At 46.1% G+C, this 22602-nt stretch overlaps 1 protein-coding gene and 1 long non-coding RNA gene across 4 annotated transcripts in view; one reads left to right on the top strand and one right to left on the bottom strand.

Annotated features, from left to right (window-relative positions):
• Nucleotides 1–22602, top strand: part of msra (methionine sulfoxide reductase A) — a 492501-nt gene that overhangs the window by 151711 nt on the left and 318188 nt on the right. The gene's annotated exons all lie outside the window — the stretch shown is intronic.
• LOC119967454 lies at nt 154–21471 on the bottom strand. Its single transcript, XR_005460987.1, has 4 exons — nt 21421–21471; nt 14259–14317; nt 9079–9319; nt 154–384 (listed from the first exon to the last, which is right to left on the bottom strand). It is a non-coding gene; the product is annotated as an uncharacterized LOC119967454 (long non-coding RNA).

Below are 22602 nucleotides of genomic sequence, written 5' to 3'. Positions count from 1 at the left end.
GCAAGGGCAATCTAGAATTTTGACCCAGCATAAGTGAAGGGTCAGGGCTGCATAACTTTAAATATTGTTAGAGATTTTTAAAAGTTAATTTAAAAAAAAAACCTTTTCTTCAATCTTTCTTTCTCTCCTAATCTCATCTTTCTTTTCCTTTTCCATTGAATTAAGTATTCTAACCGGTGCTTCCAGGTTTTTACTGCATACCTCAGTAAGGATACTTCAGTCTCCGTAAGAAGATACAGTTGCTTGGACTGTTTAAACAGGTCCTAAATCCTCTGTTGTGGGCTCCGCACTGTTCCCCATTTCCAGTAAGCTTAAGTTCCAGTGCAAAAACCTTCAAGTATTCTGGGCAAACATAATGAAGGGTTTCGCCAGTGACAGAACGTTCTGGTGAAGAAGGGAAGATATAAATGTTTTTTCTGCACCTGCGCTGTAATGTTCTATGTTCTATGTCTCTTGATATAATTCTGCAAACAAAGCCTCCATTTTTTTGCTGCCTCCAGAATATTTTGCCATTTTAAATTGTTTCTTTATTCAACATTAACATACAGTTTTAATGAAAACCTGTATTGATAGGAAGCCCAGATCAAATGTGTACCACGCTTGCCTCATAACAGTAAAGCTCATCTGATTAACAATAATAACTGGGGCAGTGGAGGCGACATAGGGGAGAAATGGGGGGGCTCGATGGAGGCTCCGTTAAGGGGGAACCATAGGTTCGTCCCGGGGAACATTGATGGGGGATTTCAGGGTTGGCACAGAGCGGGCATCAGACAGCTGAGGGACCTGTTTATTGATGGGAGGTTTGCGAGCCTGGGGGAGTTGGAGGAGAAATTTGGGCTCCCCCTGGGAAACATGTTCAGGTATCTGCAGGTAAAGGCATTTGCTAGACGGCAGGTGGAGGGATTCCCTTCGCTTCCCGCGAGGGGGGTGAGTGACAGGGTGCTTTCGGGTGTCTGGGTCGGAGAGGGGAAGATATCTGATATCTACAAGGTTATGCAGGAGGTGGAGGAGGCGTCAGTAGAGGAGCTGAAAACTAAGTGGGAGGGGGAACTGGGGGAACAGATCGAGGACGGGACATGGGCTGATACCCTGGAGAGGGTTAATTCTTCCTCCTCGTGTGCGCGGCTTAGCCTCATCCAATTCAAGGTGCTGCACCGGGCCCACATGACTGGGACGAGGATGAGTAGGTTCTTTGGGGGTGAAGACAGGTGTGTCAGGTGCTCGGGGAGTCCAGCGAACCATGCCCATATGTTCTGGGCATGCCTGGCACTGGAGGAGTTCTGGAAGGGGGTGGCGAGGACGGTGTCAAGGGTGGTGGGATCCAGGGTCAAGCCAGGATGGGGACTCGCGATTTTTGGGGTGGAGCCGGGAGTGCAGGAGGCGAAAGAGGCCGGTGTGCTGGCCTTTGCGTCCCTAGTAGCCCGGCGAAGGATTTTGCTACAATGGAAGGGTGCGAGGCCCCCAAGCGTGGAGACCTGGATCAATGACATGGCGGGTTTTATTAAGCTAGAGAAGGTCAAATTCGCCCTGAGAGGATCGGTACAAGGGTTCTTTAGGCGGTGGCAACCTTTCCTCAACTTTCTGGCTCAACGATAGGGTACTGGGACAGTAGCAACCCGGGGGGAGGGGGGGAGACGATGACTATGTTTGTTTATTTAATTTTAATTTATTTTTAAGTTCTCTTGTTGGGGTTGGGGGGGGTGGGGGGGATATGATACATGCGTTGATACGGTCTGGGGGGTGTTACAGTTGTTATGGGTTATTTTGTTGCATGTCATTGTTTGTTGTTATATTTTATATTAAAAATTATTTATAAAAAAAAACAATAATAACTGGCACCTTGGTGTGTCACGTGCAAGTTTACATTTTTAACCCGAAACTTGAATTGGATCACATTTTAAGTCTGCTGGAAGGGAGATGGTATCACCATGGTATCATTCAAGCTGCAGATAGCTGCATTGATCAGCGAAGGTGCCATTTCAATAGCCTCTCCAACACTGAAATTGGAATGAAACACTTTGAGTATTGGGAACAAGCAACCTTTTGATCTCTTTGTGGAAACTAAGGTAATGATTCTTCATTTTTTAGCCAGGGGCACCCCAAATAGACGTGACAGCAACAATATATTTATATAGTAACTTTTAACATAATGAAACACCTCAAGATGCTTCAAAGAAGCATTTTGAGACAAAGTGTGACAGCAAGCCACATAATGAGTTATTAGATCAGAGAACCAAAAGCGTGGTCAGGGTGGTAGCTTTGAAGAAATGTTTTAAAGGTGGAAAATGAGGTACAGAAGCAAGTGAGGTATAGGGAGAGAATTTCAGAGCTTGGGCCAGAGGCAACGGAAGGCACAATCGGCAATGGAAGAGCAATTGTAAATGGGAGTGCACAAGAGATCAGAATTAAAGGAACGCAAGCATCAGAGGGTTGTGGGGAGAAATGGCAGAAATAGGGAGGGGCAAGGCCTTGGACAGATCTGAAAACTGGTATGAAAATGTTAAAATCAAGACGTTCACCAACCGGTAGCCAATACAGAACAGCAAGCATAGGGGAGGTGGGGGGAACGAGACTTGCTGCAAGCTCAGACATGGATGACAGAATTTTGGATGATCTCCAGTTTATGGAGCATAGATGCGGGAGACCAGCTAGGAATGTGTTGGAATAGTTGAGTCGAGAGGTAATGAAGGAAAGGGTGAGGGTTTCAGAAACAGATGAGCCAAGATGTTCGAAGTTGTTGCGGAGGTGGAAATGGATATGGTGATGTCGTGGGTATGAGGTTGGAAATCATCTCCGGAACAAACGTGACACAAAGGTTGCGAACATATTGGCTTAATATCTGACTGTTACCAGGGAGAGTGATGGCGTAGGTAACTGGGAACAGAGTTTATTCTCTGTGTGTTTCTCGGTGGCCTGCCGTTGGCCGACGATGGTCTCTTCTGGTCCCACTGCTGTCAATGGGATTCCCCATTGAATCAACCCCACATCACCGGGAAACCCATGGTGGGGTGTGACGTCGGCTCGACCGGAATATCCTGCCGCTATGAACAGCCGTAAGATCGCACGCTTGAGTGTGTTATAATTCCTGAGGGGTCCGTTCATGTTTAATGACCAGATGAATACTACTGATTTTACAGTGTCTTGGGGAAGTACGTATTCTTTACATCAAAAGCACAGTAAAATACAATGACAGATTCTTTAGACTAGTATCCTAAACTCAAACCTTCCCTTCTCCACTATGACTTGTCCTACAGAAAGTCTTTGACTGCTTATTTTTTTTCTTAAATATATTTTTAATAATAAATTTAGAGTACCCAATTCATTTTTTCCAATTAAGGGCAATTTAGTGTGGTCAATCCACCGACCCTGCACATCTTTGGATTGTGGGGGCGAAACCCATGTAAACACGGGGAGAATGTGCAGACTTTACACGGACAGTGGCCCAGGGCCGGGTTCGAACCTGGGACCTCAGCGCCGTGAGGCAGCAGTGCTTACCATTGTGCATCCGTCCTGCCCTTTAAATACATTTTTTTCCAATTTAATAGCGTGGCCAATCCATCTAGTCTGCACAGGCAAGTGACCTGGGGCCGGGAGGCAGCAGTGCTAACCACCGCGCACCGTGCTGCCCATCTTTGACTGCTTATCAGGTTGTTGAAGGTTATCCACCTTTTTTGGCACCAACTTCAAACTTTTTCACAGCTGCCTTGTGCATTGGTTTCTAATTGCTCTACGTTCCTGGTCCACAGTTACTTTACTGCTCGTGGCAGTTTTCTCTCTTTACCGATACCAAGTTAAATCAAAAACAAAAACAAAAGATAGAAAAGTGAATAAGAAAAGTGATAGTTGGAGAAATCAATGGCAAAATTCAAACCGGGCAATAGAGAAAACTATTGTTAGTGTTTTTTCTGCAAGCATGGCTCACATTAATCTATTTTGCTTCCTCAACTTGGTGAGCTACAACTGTCTCTGTCTCTTCCTAAATTGATCTGCGGACTGCCTACTTCTGTGAGTAAACACACAGAAAAACGCAAAACACAAAAGAGCACTTCCTTTGCAATGTGCCACACCTGGGATGCTCCAACAGAAATGTAATTCTTTTACCTTCAAAACAATCCCTTTGATTTTATGGCCCAATTTGACTAATTTGAATCCTTAATAGATATAATTGTCCTCTCCCCAGACTTGCTGGTTCCAGCAAGAAACTCTCATTTCCAAGAATATTTGATCTGCGATAAATAATTTAAATACTTCATGAAGACATCTGTAGACCTCCTGCCCCTACCAAAATCTCAAAGATGCATCAACCATTGTTTATGTTTTCTCTCTTCGAATTCTGAAGAAACACTGAAGTAAACACTTTGAACCATAATTCCCAAGTCTGTTTCAATTGAACTTATTTTAAGCTTACTTATCAGTTTCTACACCAGATGTTGGTGCAGACTCATTGGGCCGAATGGCCTCCTTCTGCATTGTAGGGATTCTATGATTCAATGTTTCCATTTATCTAGCATTTACTCCCCAACCTACAAGTTATATTCCTAAAACTACAAGTTATACCTCTAAATTATGGAATCAGATATTTATAACAATTGGGGACTGAGAACAATGGTTTGAGTCTTCCCAATGAGGACATTTCTGCTTGTCCAGTACTGTTAGATAAGCATTAGTCTGATAATCAGCAGTGGTGGAAGAGTTAAAGAGGTGATGGTGAGGTACAGCTGGTTGTCATCTGTGCATGTGTGAAAACTAATGTCATGTGTCTGGAAGGTGTTGTCAAAGGCCAGCATGTAGATGATAAATAGGAGGGCAACAAGGAGAGATCCTTCAGGGACACCGAGGTAACACTGCAGGAGCAGGAAAATAAGTTGGCGCCTCCAACGTAAGTCCCCATCTGAAGTCACACTCCACCCATATGGTCTGACGGCCTCTTCCCCCGAGATCCCAATCGTCCACTTCCTGCCTTCCCTGCCCTGTGAAACCTTGAACTTAGCTGGACCTTCAGTGCCTCTGCTTAGATTCCGATATCCTCTTGCATTTCTTTGCCCGTCCACTGCAGCACTGTGGCTGCAGGGATTGAAGAGCTGCTGGCCGATCATGGCTGCGTAACACTCCGAGTCCGCGGAGTTGTGTTCCCCACTGACTCTTCAGATGGCAGCAAGCGAGACCTCACTGATGCACGATCAATTACACAACAACGAGAGTTGGATGCAATCAAGGCTTTATTACATTAAGATGTGTGGCCTCCTACAGCAGCTGGCGAAGTGGCTGCTGTACTGGGAGCACATAGATTACATAGAATTTACAGTGCAGAAGGAGGCCATTCGGCCCATCGAGCCTGCATCGGCTCTTGGAAAGAGCACCCTACCCAAGGTCAACATCTCCACCCTATCCCCATAACACAGTAATCCCACCCAACACTAAGTGCAATTTTGGACACTAAGGGGAATTTATCATGGCCAATCCACCTAACCCGCACATCTTTGGACTGTGGGAGGAAACCGGAGCACCCGGAGGAAACCCACGCACACACGGGGAGGATGTGCAGACTCCGCACAGACAGTGACCCAAGCCGGAATCGAACCTGGGACCCTGGAGCTGTGAAGCAATTGTGCTATCCACAATGCTACCGTGCTCCGCCTACTGAGCGGAGCCAGCAGGCCGGAAACTACCCCCGTACCTGTAGTACAGGGCCTTACCACAAAACACCTACACCGACATCCTCTACATACAATATATACATCAGTGGTGACTACCACACCCACTATCTGAAAAAATCAGGCCAGAATCTTTTGTAGGTGATTCTGAGTTTGCACAGTGTAATCCTCCAGCCCCAACTGCAATACTGTTTATACTCTTGACCAGTTTGCACTGTTGCTTCACAACGCCAGGAACCCCGGTTCGATTCCTGGCTTGGGTTACAGTCTGTGCGGAGTCTGCAGGTTCTCCCTGTGTCTGCGTCGGTTTCCTCCGGGTGCTCCGGTTTCCTTGCACAATTCTCGAAATAAGTGCTGTTTGGTGAATTGGACATTCTGAATTCTCCCTGTGTACCAGAACAGGCGCTGGACTGTGGAGACTAGGGGCTTTTCACAGTAACTTCATTGCAGTGTTAATGTAAGCCTACTTGTGACACTCATAAACATGTAGTTTTTAGCATGGCAAACTGGTTAAAAATAATAAAAGCCGATGGGATCCAGGGGAATGTAGCAATCTGGATACATAATTGTCACAATGGTAGGAAACAAAGCACGGTACCACACGTGTGTGGGTTTCCTCCGGTTCTCTGGTTTCCTTCTACAGTCCAAAGACGTGCAGGTTAGGCGGATTGGCCATGCTAAATTGCCCTTAGTGTCCAAAAAGGTTAGGAGGGATTATTAGGTTATGGGGATAGGGTGGAAGTAAGGACTTAACTGGGCCGGTGCAGACTCGATGGGCCGAATGGCTTCCTTCTGCACTGTATGTTCTATGTTTATGTTTATAAAAAAAGAGTCATTGTTGTTGGGTGTTTTTACAACTAGAAGGCTGTTTCCAATGGGGTTCCCTGGTTCTTGGGGTGTATATTAATTATTTGGACCTAAAATGTAGGGGGAATAATCAAAAAGTTTGCAGATGAAACAACAAGTGGCTGTGTGGTTAATAACGAGGAGGTTAACCATAGACTGCAGGAAGATATCAATGGACTAGTCAGGTGAGCAGAAAAGTGGCAAATGGATTTCAATCTGGAACAATGTGAGGTGATGCATTTGGGTAAGTTGAACAAGGTGAGGGAATGCACAACAGATGGGAGGGTATTGAGAGGAGTAGAGGAGGTGAGGGACCTAGGAGTGAGTGTCCACAACTCCCTGACGCTAGCAGGACATGTCGATAAAATGGGTAAGAAGACATATGGAGTGCTTTCCTTTTTAACTGAGGCATAAGAGCAGGGAGGTTATGCTGGAACATTAGTTCGGCCACAAGTAGTGTGTACAATCCTGGTCACCTCATTCAAGAAAGAATATCGGGCGGGGTTCTCCCATTCCGCGGCAGAGTGTCCACGCCATCGTAAACGCCATCGCGTTTTACAATGGCGTGAACGGGCCGCTTCCACGACTAATTCTAGTCCCCTACAGGGGGCCAGCACGGTGCTAGAGCAGTTCGCGTCGCTCCTGCTGCAGATCCCGGCATGAACTGTGCGTCGCGGGATCCACGCATGCGCAGTTGCGCCGGCGCCCATGCGCAGTGGCCTCCTTCAACGCGCCGTCCCCGACGCAACATGGCACAGGACTACAGGGGCTGGCGTGTAGGAAAGGAGGACCCCAGGCACAGAGGCTGGCCCGCCGATTGGTGGGCCCCAATCGTGAGGCAGGCCACATCGGAGGCCCCCACCCCCTCTGAGGTCGGACCCCAAAGGCTGCCACTCAACCCAGAGCAGGTTAGAACGGTGCCGGTGGGACTCGGCTCTTTTCTTACGGTCGCTCGGCCCATCTGGGCCAGAGAATCGGCGAGCCGGCTGCGTAGAGACGGCGCCGCGCCAACTACACTGGCGCCAACAGCGCCGATTTTCCACTGCGTGGAGAATCGCGTGCCAGCATTGGGGTGGCTTGGCGCGATTCGCGATGCCCGCTGGTGATTCCGGCATGGGGTCGGAGAATCCCGCCCACCATTACACCAGAGAAGGTACAGAGAAGATTTATCAGGTTGTTGCGAGAACTAGAAAATTGCAGTTATGAGGAAAGATTGGATAGGCTGGAGTTGTTCTCTTTGGAACAGAGAAATCTGAGGGGAGATTTGATTGAAATATACAAATTTGTGAGGGGCCTGGATAGAATGGATGGGAAGGGCCTATTTACTTTAGCAAGGAGACCATTGATTAGGGGGCATAGATTTAAAGTGATTGGCAGAAGGAAAAGTGGGCTGATGAGGAAGTTTTATTCACCCAGAGCGTTGTAGGGGTCAAGAACTCATTGTCTGAAAGGGTAGTAGAGGCAGAAACCCTCAACTCCGGTTATGCACCTCAAGTGCTGTAACCTGCAGCGCTTCGAACCAAATGCTTGAAACTGGGATTTGGCTAATGGCTCGTTTCTTCAGCCAGCACAGACACGATTGGTTAAATGGCCTCTTCTGTGTCATACAGTTTCTATTATTCTATGACCACAATGGTCTTTCCTGATCCAGTATTTTAAAAAAAAATTTAGAAAACCCAATTCATTATTTTCCAATTTAGGGGCAGTTTAGCGTAGCTAATTCACCTGCCCTGCACATCTTTTGGGTTGTGGGGGCGGAACCCACGCAAACACTGGGAGAATGTGCAAACTCCATACAGACAGTGACCCAGCTTATCCGGTATTGTGACTATCCTTTGACAAATTTATTTGGCGCTCCACCTTGCTGCAGTGACATGGGGCGGAATTCTCCGCTCCCGCGAAAAATCGGGAGGGCCGTCGTGAACTCAGCCGAGTTTCATGACGGCCTCGGAGGCCGCTCCTCGCCCCCTATTCTCCCCTCCCGGCAGGGCTAGGAGCGGCGCTCCGTAAATCTCGGCCATAGGGGCGTCGCGCCGAGAATGACGCGGCCGCGCATGCGCAGGTTGGCCGGCTCCAACCTGCGCATGCGCGGCTGATGTCATGACGCTGACGGCACGAACCCACGCATGCGCGGTGGCCGTCTTTCCCCTCAGCCGCCCCGCAAGACGTGGCGGCTTGATCTTGCGGGGCGGTGGAGGGGAAATAGTGCGTCCGATTTGGACGCCGGCCCGACGATCGGTGGGCACTGATCGCGGGCCTGTCCCCTCCCAAACGGGCTTCTCACTCCCGTTTCACGACGGCAGCGACCAGGTGTGTTTGCCACCGTCGTGAAACGGCCGCGAACGGCAGGCCGTTTTTCACAGCGAGCGGCGATTCTTCCGAGCGGGGGGGGCGTGAATTTTGTCGGGGGGCCCTCCCGCGATTCTCCCACGCCGCGTGGGGAGCGGAGAGTGGCGCCCATGGTCTTATAGCTCAACCCCGTGAATTAAAGCCACAGTCGGAAGCTGTCCATTTTATTTTCAGTCCACAAGGCCTCTGAATACAGAGTTTTTAATTGAAACGAGGATCAAAGACTCACTGGAGCGTCATGAACATGATGCTGGATCGATTGAATAATGAGGCTCATTCATGTCTTGTATACCCAATCAAAAGTGTTTATGAGGCATGGTTGGATTGGACATCAAGATCGTTGGCTGACCTCCTGATGAAAATATCTCGTCTGTATACTTCAGACCCACATGGCTCCAACATTACACAAACAGCAGGATGAGAAAATATCTCCTTGATATGGTTCAAAGTCTTTCACACAAATTTTGTTTCTGAATGAAAAAGAAAAGAGATGAATATTCAAAAGGTAGACAATTATTTGGTAAACAAGGTGACTGCAGTCCTAAATCTGATGACATGTGCACTACAGTACCACAGACAAAATTAATTGAAATCCCTTTCAGAAAGTAGTTAAGTTGTTTCACTGCTCCGTGTGGCTTCAAATTAAATGGAACAAACACATTGCACAATATGGAATTTCCTGTAGTTTGGAAAAGGACAGATCCTAAATTCCTCTTCCATATTAAATGAGGCATATTAATATTCGGCCATGCACAGAGCATATCCCCCTTTGCCTTGAGTTTAAACTCCGAGGAATACATGTGACTATTCCATTTTTCTCACTAGCCAGTCTTTTGGCATTTCTGAATGTCTGCCAGATTGTGCTGAGCTGTTGGCAGCTTTGTGCACTAGTTTTATGACTGCTAAGAATTGGAGGGAGACTGTCCAAACACATTCCCAACCCTGTTTTGGAGTTGCTTTTTATTTACTATACCAGCAGACTTCCAGGTCTTCGAGGAGGCGCTAACCATGTAATCAAAAATGTTCCAACTAAGGTATGAGTTGAGATAAGTTTGATGCTTGAAGACCATAAGAAATAAGAACAGGAGTAGGCCGCTCCACCATTCAATAGTATCATGGCTGATCTGACATACCTCACTTTCATGCCCTTTCCCCGTAACCCTTGATTCTCTTGAAGAATGTGACCTTGACTTAGATGTTATGGAACCTATATTGAAATTTACTGGAAGAATCAAATTGGGATGAAGATATTGTGACAAGAATATGCAGGGGGTAATTGAAATGCCCATATGATAGACAGATGATAGATGCAGACTGTTTGATGTAGAAAATGTAGATTAATACATTTTTGAAGTATGACTATGGAATTGCAACTTTAATTGTAAGATTTCAAATGGAGTATAAGGATTCTCTGCTCTGTTGTCAGGTGTAAAAATCGTTAAATCTGTTGGCAGAAATATAAATCCTAACAGTAGTGTTGAACGTGTGCAAGAGTATTATGTATAGTTTCAGATAGATTTAAAGGGAGGACATTGAAGCAATGTAGAAGGTCGATTCACTTGGATATAACAGCAATGGAGAATTGCCTGTCTTACACTTTCTTACACTTTTTTCGTGTAAGAAAATGAATGTTACCTGATGACTTGAGAGGTTTCCAAGATTCTGAAGGATTCAAATCGGGTGAACATTGAGCAGTTGTTTCCTCTGGCAATTGAGACGATAACGAGTGCACCAAATTTAAAATAATCGCAAATAACTATTTCCTCAGCATTAACTGCTGGCTTCAATTTAACTGCTGGCTCAATTTAATGTCATCTGTCAATTTTGATATTTTACTTCCAAATGCAGAGTCCAAATTGTTTATATGAATGAATGGGGAGCAACAGTCATTCTTGTATTGATCCCTGTTGAACAGCATTTGTTTAACTCCTACTTCTGTTTTATAGCCGGTTTCCTATCAATTATGCTAGTTGTCTTCTCGCTCCACAAATAATAATCTTTATTATTATCACAAGTAGGCTTATGTAACAATGCAATGAGGTCACTGTGAAAATCCCCTAGTCACCACACTCCGGCGCCTGTTCGGTGACACAGAGAGAGAATTCAGAATGTCCAAATTATCTAACAGCATGTCTTTCGGGACTTGAGTGGGTAAGTTCTCTCCTCTATTTTAACTGCCTCATCCAATCCCCTATCTGATTACTGCCACACAGAGGGCAGTTGAAAGTGAGACCAGGGGCGGAATTCTCCGACCCCCCGGGGCCCGAATTCTCCGCCACCCGGGAATCGGCGGAGGTGGTAATCGCGCCGCACCGGTCGGCGGTCCCCCCGCGGCGATTCTCCGGTCCGCAATGGGCCGAAGTCCCGCCGCTGACAGGCCTTTCCCGCCGGCGGGAATCAATGAACGCCTGTTGCTGGCAGGATTGGCGGCGCGGGCGGGCGCCGGGGTCCTGGGGGGGGCACGGGGCGATGTGGCCCTGGGGGGTGCTCCCACGGTGGCCTGGCCCGCGAACGGGGCCCACTGATCGGCGGGCGGGCCTGTGCCGTGGGGGCACTCTTTTTCTTCCGCCCCGCCATGTCCTTCACCATGGCGGGGTGGAAGAGACCCCCTCCCCTGCGCATGCGCCGGTATGACGTCAGCAGCCACTGACGCACTGGCGCATGCGCGGACTTCCGCCGGCCGGTGAAGGCCTTTCGGCCCCGGCTGGCGGGGCGCCAAAGGCCATTTGCGCCGGCCGGCGTCGGTCCTCCCCAAAGGTGGTTGGCGCCACTCCGCTACGCCTGGACCCCCCGCCCCGCTGGGTAGGGGATAACCCCGGCCCTTATGAACCAAGTAGCCTGTTGTAACATTCCATGATTTCACATCTGGCATAGAGGGAGAGAAAAAGAATTTCCTCCAGTCAGTTGGAGCTGGATTGAATGAAAGTCCCAGTCGGCCAAGCCATTGCATTTCAGACCCATTTCAATTTTACTATATAAAATTCAGCAGCACAGCATTGTTTAATTACACAAAACAAATGAATTCACTTTGTACATAAACTAACATTATTGAAAGAATTGGAACTGTGGTTTGGTATTGTCTCCTCTTGACGTTTTTGTGGTTACTATAAGTTCATCAGTTCAAAGAGCAAAAATGAATAGCTTGGCTGTTATTGTTTGGGTGCATTACTTAACTGAATCGATTTATATCACAAATTCAGAACAGTTCACTTTTTATCTCTAGGTAATTGGTAGAGGAACGAATATGAACACAACCCATTCTGTTCTGAGATTGTAATCTTAACAAGTTTTCACTAATTATTTTCAACACCCTCAGGCATAATATGATGCATTTATTCATGAGTTAGTTCTTTGTATTTAATGTCAAACCATAATCCCTAAAAATCTGGAATGAGCTCGATGGTAACATAACACGTTCGATGAACAATTGTTATGCACCTATCAGTATAACTTAAAGCGTGTTGGAGATGCTGCTGTACTGTCCTGATTGTTTTCTTAAAAAGAAAGCAATTTCCGTGAATTTTCTGCACAGATTGCTTACTGTCAGTTGTGTCCTTTGCTCTTTTCATGAGTTGCTGCATCCACAATTGAACAAAACGGAATTGAAAGATCTTTTCATTTTTAACTTCCAAGGCTCTGCACTGACTCATTACTATGGCCCACTGCTAGTTGGATTTGCATTGTTTTTAGACAGTCAATGATTTGATTATCCTATTGGATGTGGCTTATGTTTTTAGATGTTAGCAATCATTTTGTGCAGTGAAAAATGCACTCTTCTTTTTAAAAAAAAAGCTAGAGGCAAAAACACTATTTATTTATTTTTTGCCCTGGTAAGCATTTTATATGTTTGACTATTAATGAAATGTTAATTACTTGCATTAAGTGTTATGAAATTATTCTCCGATACAAGAAGAGTTTTATAATCAAGCTCTTGGCTTGACAGCCATTTATATATATATATATATAATATATATATAAAATGTGTGTGAATATATATATATATATTTATTAAAAAATATACAGTAGTTATCAGAGAGTTTTCCATTTTTCTTTGGCCTACTTTGCCCAGAGAAGAGGAAATGTGATGTCAAAGAGTCCACTGATGTATATCGATAAGAACAATTTTGCATGCTGATGATATTTCTGACTCCAAATAAGTAACAAACAATGATGATCAAAAAATTTAGAAAATCATAAATTTTAATTTGTTGAAGATATCTATTTAAAGTCAAATCATAAACTTGTTTTGGGAAAAAGCCTATTATTTTTAACAAAGTTTGAATGTGTTTTTTAAAAATTGCCCTTCTAAATGGTAAACTGATTAGAATTCAAGCGCGGAGTCATGATAGTACCAGGTCATTTTTAGCTCTGAGACCTGGATTTAAGTCCAGCTCAGCCTAAATGGAAGTGTCTGTTTTCTGCTATCTGCTGATCTGATTTTATATTGATAAGTTCCAGAATAGGTCATTCATTTTATTACTATTGTCATCACCCGTTTTTAGATTGACTCCGAGGCCATGTTTCATTTGTTTGTGGTTGGTATTTTATGTCCAGAAATAAATCTTGACATTTAATAAACTGGTCCATGAGTACTTTCATCGTAGTGAAGGCCATCATTTTAACAGACAGGGAATTGGAGGCCGAACAGTGAACAGACCTGCCACATTTGTAGAGGACACTTGTCATTATATTCTGAGGGGGATTCGCAAGCTCTGTGGAAAAAGTTTATGTTCTGGACGACTCCAAACTCGCATCTAAAGACGGGAGAAAAAGAGAGTTTCCTCGGAAAAAAGGAGAGTGGAAAATAGGAATCGGGTTGACGAATAGAAATGAAGGCAGGGGTAAAATATAAAAGCAGGTGGTTGAAAACATACTGCACTAATAATAATTGTTTGAAGTTGCCAGTGAAGCTTCAAACGTAAGGAAAACTATGTTAGGTGAAATTCTCTGGCCTCCAGCATGTGACATGTTTCTTGGTGGCGGGATCTTTGGGTTCCGCCGCTGTCACTGGGATTTCCCATTGAATCCACCTCATGCTACCAGGAAGCCCCGGAGGTGTTGTGGCAGCGGCAGAACCAGAATATCCCACTGGTGTGAACAGCTGGAAGATCTCGTCCGATATTCATTAATCCCAGTTTGTGGTGATGTAACTGCCCCAAGATCTTCAAGGGGGGGGCTGTTGAATATTTATATTGAAGTAATGCATGTGATGTCAAAAGTGAACAATGATTAGAAATAGGATGCTTCTGCCATTTGGTAAATTTTGGAGATTGGATTCCACACTAAGTGCAACTTATTTTGTGGTAAACCTGATGGAATCAACTAGAATGTCTCCGTTGCCTGATCACACATTTCCAAGAAAGCTTCGTAACCACACCAGGTTCCTCTTTGATTTGGACAGACATTTACCTTCTCTGTAATTACGATGGCCTTGGTTCAACTAGAGGATAGAGACTTGGGCGAATTATCTGTGGCAATATAAGAAAAATGACATTTGGTAAATTTATGAATATATTAACTTAAGGAAGATATGAAAAGCAACAAAAAGTCAAACAATCGAGGCATCAAGTAATGATTTGGGATCAAATATGTTTTAAGGTGCTTTACAATACAATGATACATGAAGCTAATTTTTTTATGTATTTCATAACATTTGCGAAGTATTCAGAAGATGTAAATATGCCGGAATTAGCAGAGCGAAAGATGTACATGTTAGGTGGAGTTACAGAGTTGTGGGGATAGGGTGGGGGAAGTGGGCCTAGCTGGGCTGATCTCTCCTAGGGTCGGTGCAGACCCGACGGGCCAAATGACCTCTTTCTGCACTGAACTATGAAAGGATTGATCCAGTCTCATTAGATGAAATAATTGGGTTTCCTCAGTTTGCTTCGGCAAGACCTTTCTCTTTTCCTTTTTTTGTGTCATTGGATCGTTCAAACCAAGGGTGGAATTTTACAGCCCTGGGACAGTGGGAGCAGTGCTGGAAAATGTGGCGAGCTGTTCAAAAATCCACTGAAATTGGCCGGACCTGGGGTTGTTAAATTGTGGGCACAGGGGGCAGCACGGTGGAGCAGTGGTTAGCATTGCTGCCTCACGGCCCCTAGGACCCGGGTTTGATCCCAGCCCTGGATCACTGTCCGTGTGGGGTTTGCACATTCTCCTCCTGTCTGCGTGGGTCTCACCCCCACAACCCAAAGATGTGCAGGCTAGGTGGATTAGCCACGTTAAATTGCCCCTTAATTGGAAACATTTAAAAAAAAAAATCTGTGCTCTGTTTTTAAAAATAAATTTAGAGTATCCGATTCTTTTTTTTCCAATTATGGGACAATTTAGAGTGGCCAATCCACCTAGTCTGCACACCTTCGCGTTGTGGGGGTGAGATCCACGTAGTCACGGGGAGAATGTGCAAACTCCACAGAGACAGTAACCTGGAGCCGGGATCGAACCCGGGTCCTCAGTGCCGTAGGCGGCGGTGCTAACCACTGTGCCACCGGGCCGCCTTACTCCGTTTTTTTTAAACAAATGTTTTGCCTAATCATTTTATACTGGGCCATCAGACTGCTTTATATGCCTTTTGGCACTTATGGTACTTTACACGTTTGCACAGTGCACCACAAGGCTGTAAATGTTGAGTCAATTGGCATTTTCAGGAATGAGAGCAGATGGAGAGATAATGGAGCAAAGGTGGATAAATGCAGTTGAGGTATAGATCAGACACGGTTAATGACTCGAGCTGAAGGACCTTTTTTTCTCTATGCTCCTGTAACTCTATTAACAGCTTTATTTGTTGTCCTGGGGATTTTGTATCTGTAAATAAACCTTGGCCCTGATCCTCGTGTCAGAGGCAATGGTGAGCTCATTGCTGCTACCTGGAAAGCTTCCCCAACTCAATGATACTACCCGTTTTCAATTGGGACTTCTGATCCCAACTGAAGTAGAAAAGGACCAGCAAAGACCAACGACGTAAGACAGGTCAGGTGAAGGCTAGGACATGCTCCCTTTTTTAACACGTAGCCACGTCCTGCCCAGCCACGCTGCACTGACTTGTCCTGCCGTGCTGCACTGATTTGTCCTGTCCTGCCACCCTGCACTGCCCTGCCACCCTGCACTGCCCTGCCACCCTGCACTGCCCTGCCACCCTGCACTGCCCTGCCACCCTGCACTGCCCTGCCATGCTGCCCTTCTGCGCTGCCTGTCCCGTCCTGCTCCACTGCCCCAAACAACTCCAACAGTACAATATTCAAACCCCAATTTCACCCCCAAAAAACTCAACAGCAAACCTCCATAACAACCCCATGTCCTCCCCCACCGTACAAAAATCCCACAATAAATACAAATGCAGATGAACCTAACATCTTGGTCCTTGAGCATTTTAATTCACCCCCAGTCCATGCTTCCTGGCAAACTTATTTGCATAATCTGGTGGATCGAAGTAATAATCTCTGTCTTTGAAAGCCACCCGATGATGAGCTGGGTACACCACACCAAATCTCACGTTGCTCTTGTACAGCACGGCCTTGGCCTTATTGAATGCTGCACACATTTCACCGGATCTTCCCCAACATCCTGATATATTCTGATGACATGGCCCTCCCATCTACAGACTTGGTGGTCTTTCGCTCACTGCAGGACCCGTTCCTTTTCCTGGTATCTGTGAAACTTGACGCTGGTAGCCCGTGGTGGCTCCTCAGATCTAGACTTTGCCTTAGCGACCGGTGGGTCTGGTCCAATTCAGGAGGGGATGGCAAATCCTCTTCTCCCACCAACTTTCCAAACATCTTGGACATATAGTCCGTACAGTTTAAACCCTCCGGTAGCCCAATGACTCTTAAATTTTGCCGTCTGGAGAGGTTCTCTAGATTGTCCACCTTGGCCTTCAACGCTTTACGCTCGTTAGCCAGCAACGCCATATCTGCCTCCAGGAAGACAATCCGATCACAATGGTCTGAGAGCGCCACCTCCACCTTCTGAATCACCGCATCTTGCACCTTTACCCACCGGTTCAAACTCTTCAAAGCTGCCCGAAATAGGGGCCAAAGCCCCCGCCATTGCCTTCCCCAGGTCCTCAGTGACCGCCTGCCGCTGCTTCTTAAATTTGTCCATCAAGAAGCTTTTCAATGTCTCAGTCGACTCTTAATCAATCATGGAGAGACCAACGACACAGCAGAAGCCTCCACCATGTTCCCCCCTCCCACTGAGGCTCGAGGAATTTCTGAGACTGACAATGATCCCTTGCCTTGTATTGTCCTTACTGAGCATTACTTTTATGAGACCCTATCCCATAAAACGAAACAAATTTTCACACCGCAACTGCCCATGACTCAGGCAAAAGGGACAAAATCAAAGTACCTTGGCTGGAGCTACCACGTGTGCATCTGCTCATCACACATCCGCCACTGCAAGTCCCTCACCATTTGAGACAGGGATGAGGAGAACTGTTTTCCTCTGAGGGTCCGGAGTCTCTGGAACTTTCTTTCTCAAAAGGCAGTGGAAGCAGAGGCTTTGAATATTTTTAGGGAGGTACTAAAGAGATTCTTAATTTACAATGGGGTTGAAAGCTTATTGGGGGTAGGTGGGAATGTGGAGTTGAGGTTACAATCAGATCGGCCATGATCTTATTGAATGATGGAGTAGGCTCGAGGGGCCAATTGGCCTACTGTACTCCTAATTTGTATGTTCATATAACTCATACCAGCTGATTCTGAGATAGAAGGATCAGGGATAAATAGTAGAAAACAGGAGTCTATAGGCCGGGATTCTCCAATCCTGCTGCCATGTTCTGACGCCGATGTGAAGAGGTTGGCGAGCAACTCTGGCGTCAACGGGCCTCACCTGGCAGCTATCCACCCCTTCCTAGGGGGCTAGTATGACGGCGGAGTGGTCTCCGAAACTCCGGCGTCCAAAAACCGGCGTGCCACAGCCGACGCGAGTTCGCGCATGGGTTCCCGTCTCCGCACCGGCCCCCGGTAGGCCCCGACTGGGGGCCAGGCCACCGTGGAAGCTCCCCCTGGGGTCGGATCCCCCCACCAGGACGGCCCTCACAGACAGAACTCCGAGGTCCCGTCTGTTAGGACCATACATAACCCACGCCGGTGGGACTCGGCCAAACTTGGCGGGCACTTGGCCCGTCGAGGCCCGGGGAATCGCCGGGGCTGAGTGGTGCGGCGGCGATCCCGCTGGTGCCCAGAAATTGGGGCCGGAGAATCGGCGAGCCGATGTTGGGGCGGCGTAGTGTGATTCCCGCGCCCCCGGTGACTCTCCGACCTGGTATGAGGTCGAACTCTGCCATTCCATGGAAGGTTTGGACCATGGTTATTTTAGGACCATATGGATTGTCAAATCACCGATGAGACCATTTTTTTAAATGTTGGAAATTAATATTCCTCTACCTTTTTGTATTTATTTTTGTGTTTATATTGGATATTGTGGCAGAATACACTTCCCAATCCAAATACTCGGTTCTGGTTGGAATTGTAATTGGTCACAATTGGTTTGGTCTGAGTTTTAGATTCAATTTATTGCAGCCCCCTGTGGCGTTTGTATATTAATTCTTCAATCTGACATTCGGCATCGGGCTGAGCAGTAAAATACAGAAAATAGCTTCCATAAAGGATTATTTTTACTGTTCCCAACACATTTTACCACATGTATCCCCTTCCTGAGCTCGTGCAAATAAGAATTCAGAAAGAATAACTGATTTAATTCTCATTCACGTTTTTGTGTGATGGGCAATTAAATGAAGAAAGCTACTTCCTGACCAGGTTTTCCAGGATGATTCATTATGTAAACATTATTGGAGCAGCAGCTTGTGAAAGGTTATTGACAGACATTTCAGAAGTCAGAAGGCATATTTCAAAGAAAATGAAGTGCTGTAACCAAAACTAGGATACTGCACTGTACCATGGGCAGCATGGTAGCATGGTGGTTAGCATAAATGCTTCACAGCTCCAGGGTCCCAGGTTCGATTCCCGGCTGGGTCACTGTCTGTGTGGAGTCTGCACGTCCTCCCCGTGTGTGCGTAGGTTTCCTCCGGGTGCTCCGGTTTCCTCCCACAGTCCAAAGATGTGCGGGTTAGGTGGATTGGCCATGATAAATTGCCCATAGTGTCCTAATAGTAAGGTTAAGGGGGGGAGTTGTTGGGTTACGGGTATAGGGTGGGTTTGAGTAGGGTGATCATGGCTCGGCACAACATCGAGGGCCGAAGGGCCTGTTCTGTGCTGTACTGTTCTATGTTCTATGCACTCTGCAGTGTCTAGGACCAGGTCTTCATTTGTGGCTTTATGTAGTCATGAGGAATTGCTGGAGGGACTGATGTCCTTGAAGGTTGATAAGTCACCAAGGCTGGATGGATTGTATCCCAGACTGTTAAAGGAATCCAAGGAGGAAATAGGTTCTCTGAGGATCATTTTCCAACCCTCACTAGATGCAGGTCGCAGAGGAGTGGAGGTCAGGGATCATTGTACCATCATTTTAAAAAGGTGCGAGAGATAGTCAAATAATTATAGGCCGGTCAGTCTGCCTATAGTGGTGGGCATATTATTAGAATCAATTCTGAGACATAGCATAAACTGTCACTTAGAAAGGAACAGATTTGAGGCAACGTGTGCCGCAGTGGTTAGCAGTGCTGCCTCACCGCCGGCGCTGTGGACCTGAGTTTGATCCCGGCCCTGGGTCACTGTCCATGTGGAGTTTGCACATTCTCCCCATGTCTGCGAGGGTCTCACCCCCACAACCCAAAGATGTGCAGGATAGGTGGATTGGCCACGCTAAATTGCCCCTTAATTGGGAAAATCAAATTGGGTACTTTAAATTTAAAAAAAAAAGAAAGGAACAGATTAATCAGGGGTATCACGGATGATCAGCGAAGTTTTGTTAGGGGGAGATCATGTCTTACTAATGTAATAGCATTATTTGAGAAAGCGACAAGGAGGGTTGATGAGGGTGGCACAGTGGATGTTGTCTGCTTGGCTTTTGGTAAGGCCTTTGATAAGGTTCCAAATGGCAAATCGGTCAGAAAAGTAAAAACCCTTGAGATACAGGGGAAGATGGTGGCTCAAAGGAAACAAAGGGTAATGATGACTGTATGTTTTGCGAATGGAAACCACTTTCCAGTGGCATTTCACGGGGCTCAGATTTGGGCCCCTTTCTGTTTGCTGTCCATATTAATAACTTCGGAATTGCATGTGGGAGACATGCTTGGGAAATTTGCAGATGACACAAAAATTGGCTGTGTAATTAATAGTGAAGAGGATAGCTGTTGGGTGAAATTCTCCACCATTCACCATCAGTAGCGGGGCTCCTGATTGCTTACATTCTGTACAGTAAAAAGATATTTATTTTATTCTCATAGCTGAGCATATTAAAAGGGTGAATGTTATCACAAATAATAATAATTCCAATGCTTTTGAGGCTGAATGATAAATTCAATAGAAATGAAATAAGAATGTAGCTTGATTCTTAAGTTTAAAGTCTGTAGGGAGTACCAATTATTTAAATGATCTAAAATATTAAGTTGCATCACATGGCTACATATTGGCTCTTAATATTTATTTACACTTAAAATCTTCAAACAGGACATCAAGTGAGACTGTACTCCTCAGTTACATTAAGGAAACCAAATCTTTTTTTTATTGTGGTGGACATCAGGACACTGAAGGATGACCCACCTGCTCAACACAATTTGCATTACTGAGTCTTTATTGTACATTAGAACAAATACAGAAACCTAAATTTCAGGTCTCCAGCGACGAATAACTTATCCCCAGAGGGTAGTATAAATTGCAAGATCTCATCTCCACCTTTACAGCCCTCCATCCTATTTCTATAGTTAGGAAACAGCAAAATCCCAATGTAAGGTAAGCCTACTCGTGACACTAATAAAGTTTATTATTATTATGATGATGAGGTGGAGAATCGGGCGCCGATCCGTTTCCGATGCTCTGGCCCCCAGCGTACCAGCTGGCAGATGCAAATGGATCTTAATGATCCATTTGCATCCACTTAGTGGGCCTAGCACCATATTCTCCGGGCCCGTGTGGTCCTCTGGGCTGGGAACCATGTGGGCAGGAATCATTTAAAATATTTTCCAGCGTGGCCCTGATGTGGTGGACCTTGCCATGGGCCAAGAAGGTAAGTGCTTGAGGGAGTTGCCCCCAAAGTACATCCAAGGGCCACCCTCCTCCCCCCCCCCCCCCCACACAATCAAGATATGCCCACCTAGGTAAAGAGAATGTCCCAGAGACCCCCTAAATAGGGAGACCCTTCAGAGACACCCTAAATAGCTGAAAAAGTGGGAGATGGAAGGATGTGTTACGCACTGAAGTATGTTTACATTTGTATTTGTATCTTTTATTGTTTTAAAACCATAAATGCCTTAATAAAATGTTTAAAAAAAAGAGACACCCTAAATAGTGTGACGCCCACTGACCTTCTCAGAAAAGATACCCCTATCAGGGAGGCCCCCTCAAAAAAGAGAAAGGAACTTGGAAGCCCCCCCAGAAAAGAGAAACCTGTCTGGAAGCTAGAGAGCAGTCCAGACAGAGGCAGTGAAAATAATCACTGGTGTAACACTCACCTGGGCATACACCTGTTGGCTCAGACAGAGGAAGCACCACATGTCAATTCCTGGAAAGAGAAAGCACCACATGTCAATTCCTGGAAAGAGAAAGCAGTGACCTGTGTTTAAACGCCTCAGATCCTTGAGCTGCAAGCCATTCATTCATTTCCCTCGCTGGGCTGTGATTGACACCTTCTGCACACACACAACTGTGAGCCTTGCTTCATTCATCTTCCTTCATGGTTGAGTAACTCTTAAATTTAAACCACAATGTTTATAAACTTCAATCACTTCAAAGAGAGTTAAGTGCTATCAATTTCCAGCTGAGCAGTTCAACATCTCTCAACGTGAAAGGGGGGGGGGGGATTGGATGCACTCAGGGAGGGGCCCTAAAGGGAGGGTGGGAATGCCTAAAAGGGGGGCCCTGAGTGACCCCATGGTGGGGTGTCCTCACTCTGGGGGGGGTGTAGGATAATGCCCCTGTGTGCAGGGGTGACATTGCCTGTGGGTGGGGTGGGTGGGGGGACTCTCGAGTTCACTTAAACATTAGGGCACTATTCAAAATGGCAGCTTGGTGTCTGAGGAGTCTATCCGGCCAGTAGGTTTAGCTCCTCAGTGATAAAAAAATTTTGTGTGGGCTTGACCAGGGAGAAACCGCTCAAGGCCCAAAAACATGGGATGGGATTTTTTGGCCGTGCCTGCCCGGCGACCGAAAATTCCTGTCCGAGGTCAACGGACCTTTACATGGTCCCTGTCCCTCCATGGCGATTTTGCAGCGGCCTTGGCCGAAAAATCCAGCCCATGGCTAATTGTGGTTGAATAGCGGTATGGATCTAACTCAAAACTCCGGTGAGAAATACCGCGCCTAACACGTCTCAAATGACTCTTAGAAAATTTTTGATTGAATTCCGCCCCTTGAATGCATGTCTACAGGTCCCTGAAAGTGGCAGGACAGGTAGATAAAGAGGTAAAGAAAGCATTTGGAATGCTTTCATTCATTGGACAAGGTATATAATACAAAAGCAGGGATGTAATGCCGGAATTGTATTAATTGTAATGCCATAGGTGGAATTTTGTATACACTTCGGATCACCACATTATAGGAAGGACCTAATTGCTCTGGAGTGAGTACAGAGAAAATTTTCAAGAATGTTGACAGGGCTGGAAAATAGCAGCTATGTGGAAAGATTGGATGGGCTA

The sequence above is a fragment of the Scyliorhinus canicula genome, chromosome 6 (assembly GCF_902713615.1).
Source record: "Scyliorhinus canicula chromosome 6, sScyCan1.1, whole genome shotgun sequence".
NCBI lineage: Eukaryota > Metazoa > Chordata > Chondrichthyes > Carcharhiniformes > Scyliorhinidae > Scyliorhinus > Scyliorhinus canicula.
This window is presented reverse-complemented; position numbering and strand designations above follow the sequence as displayed.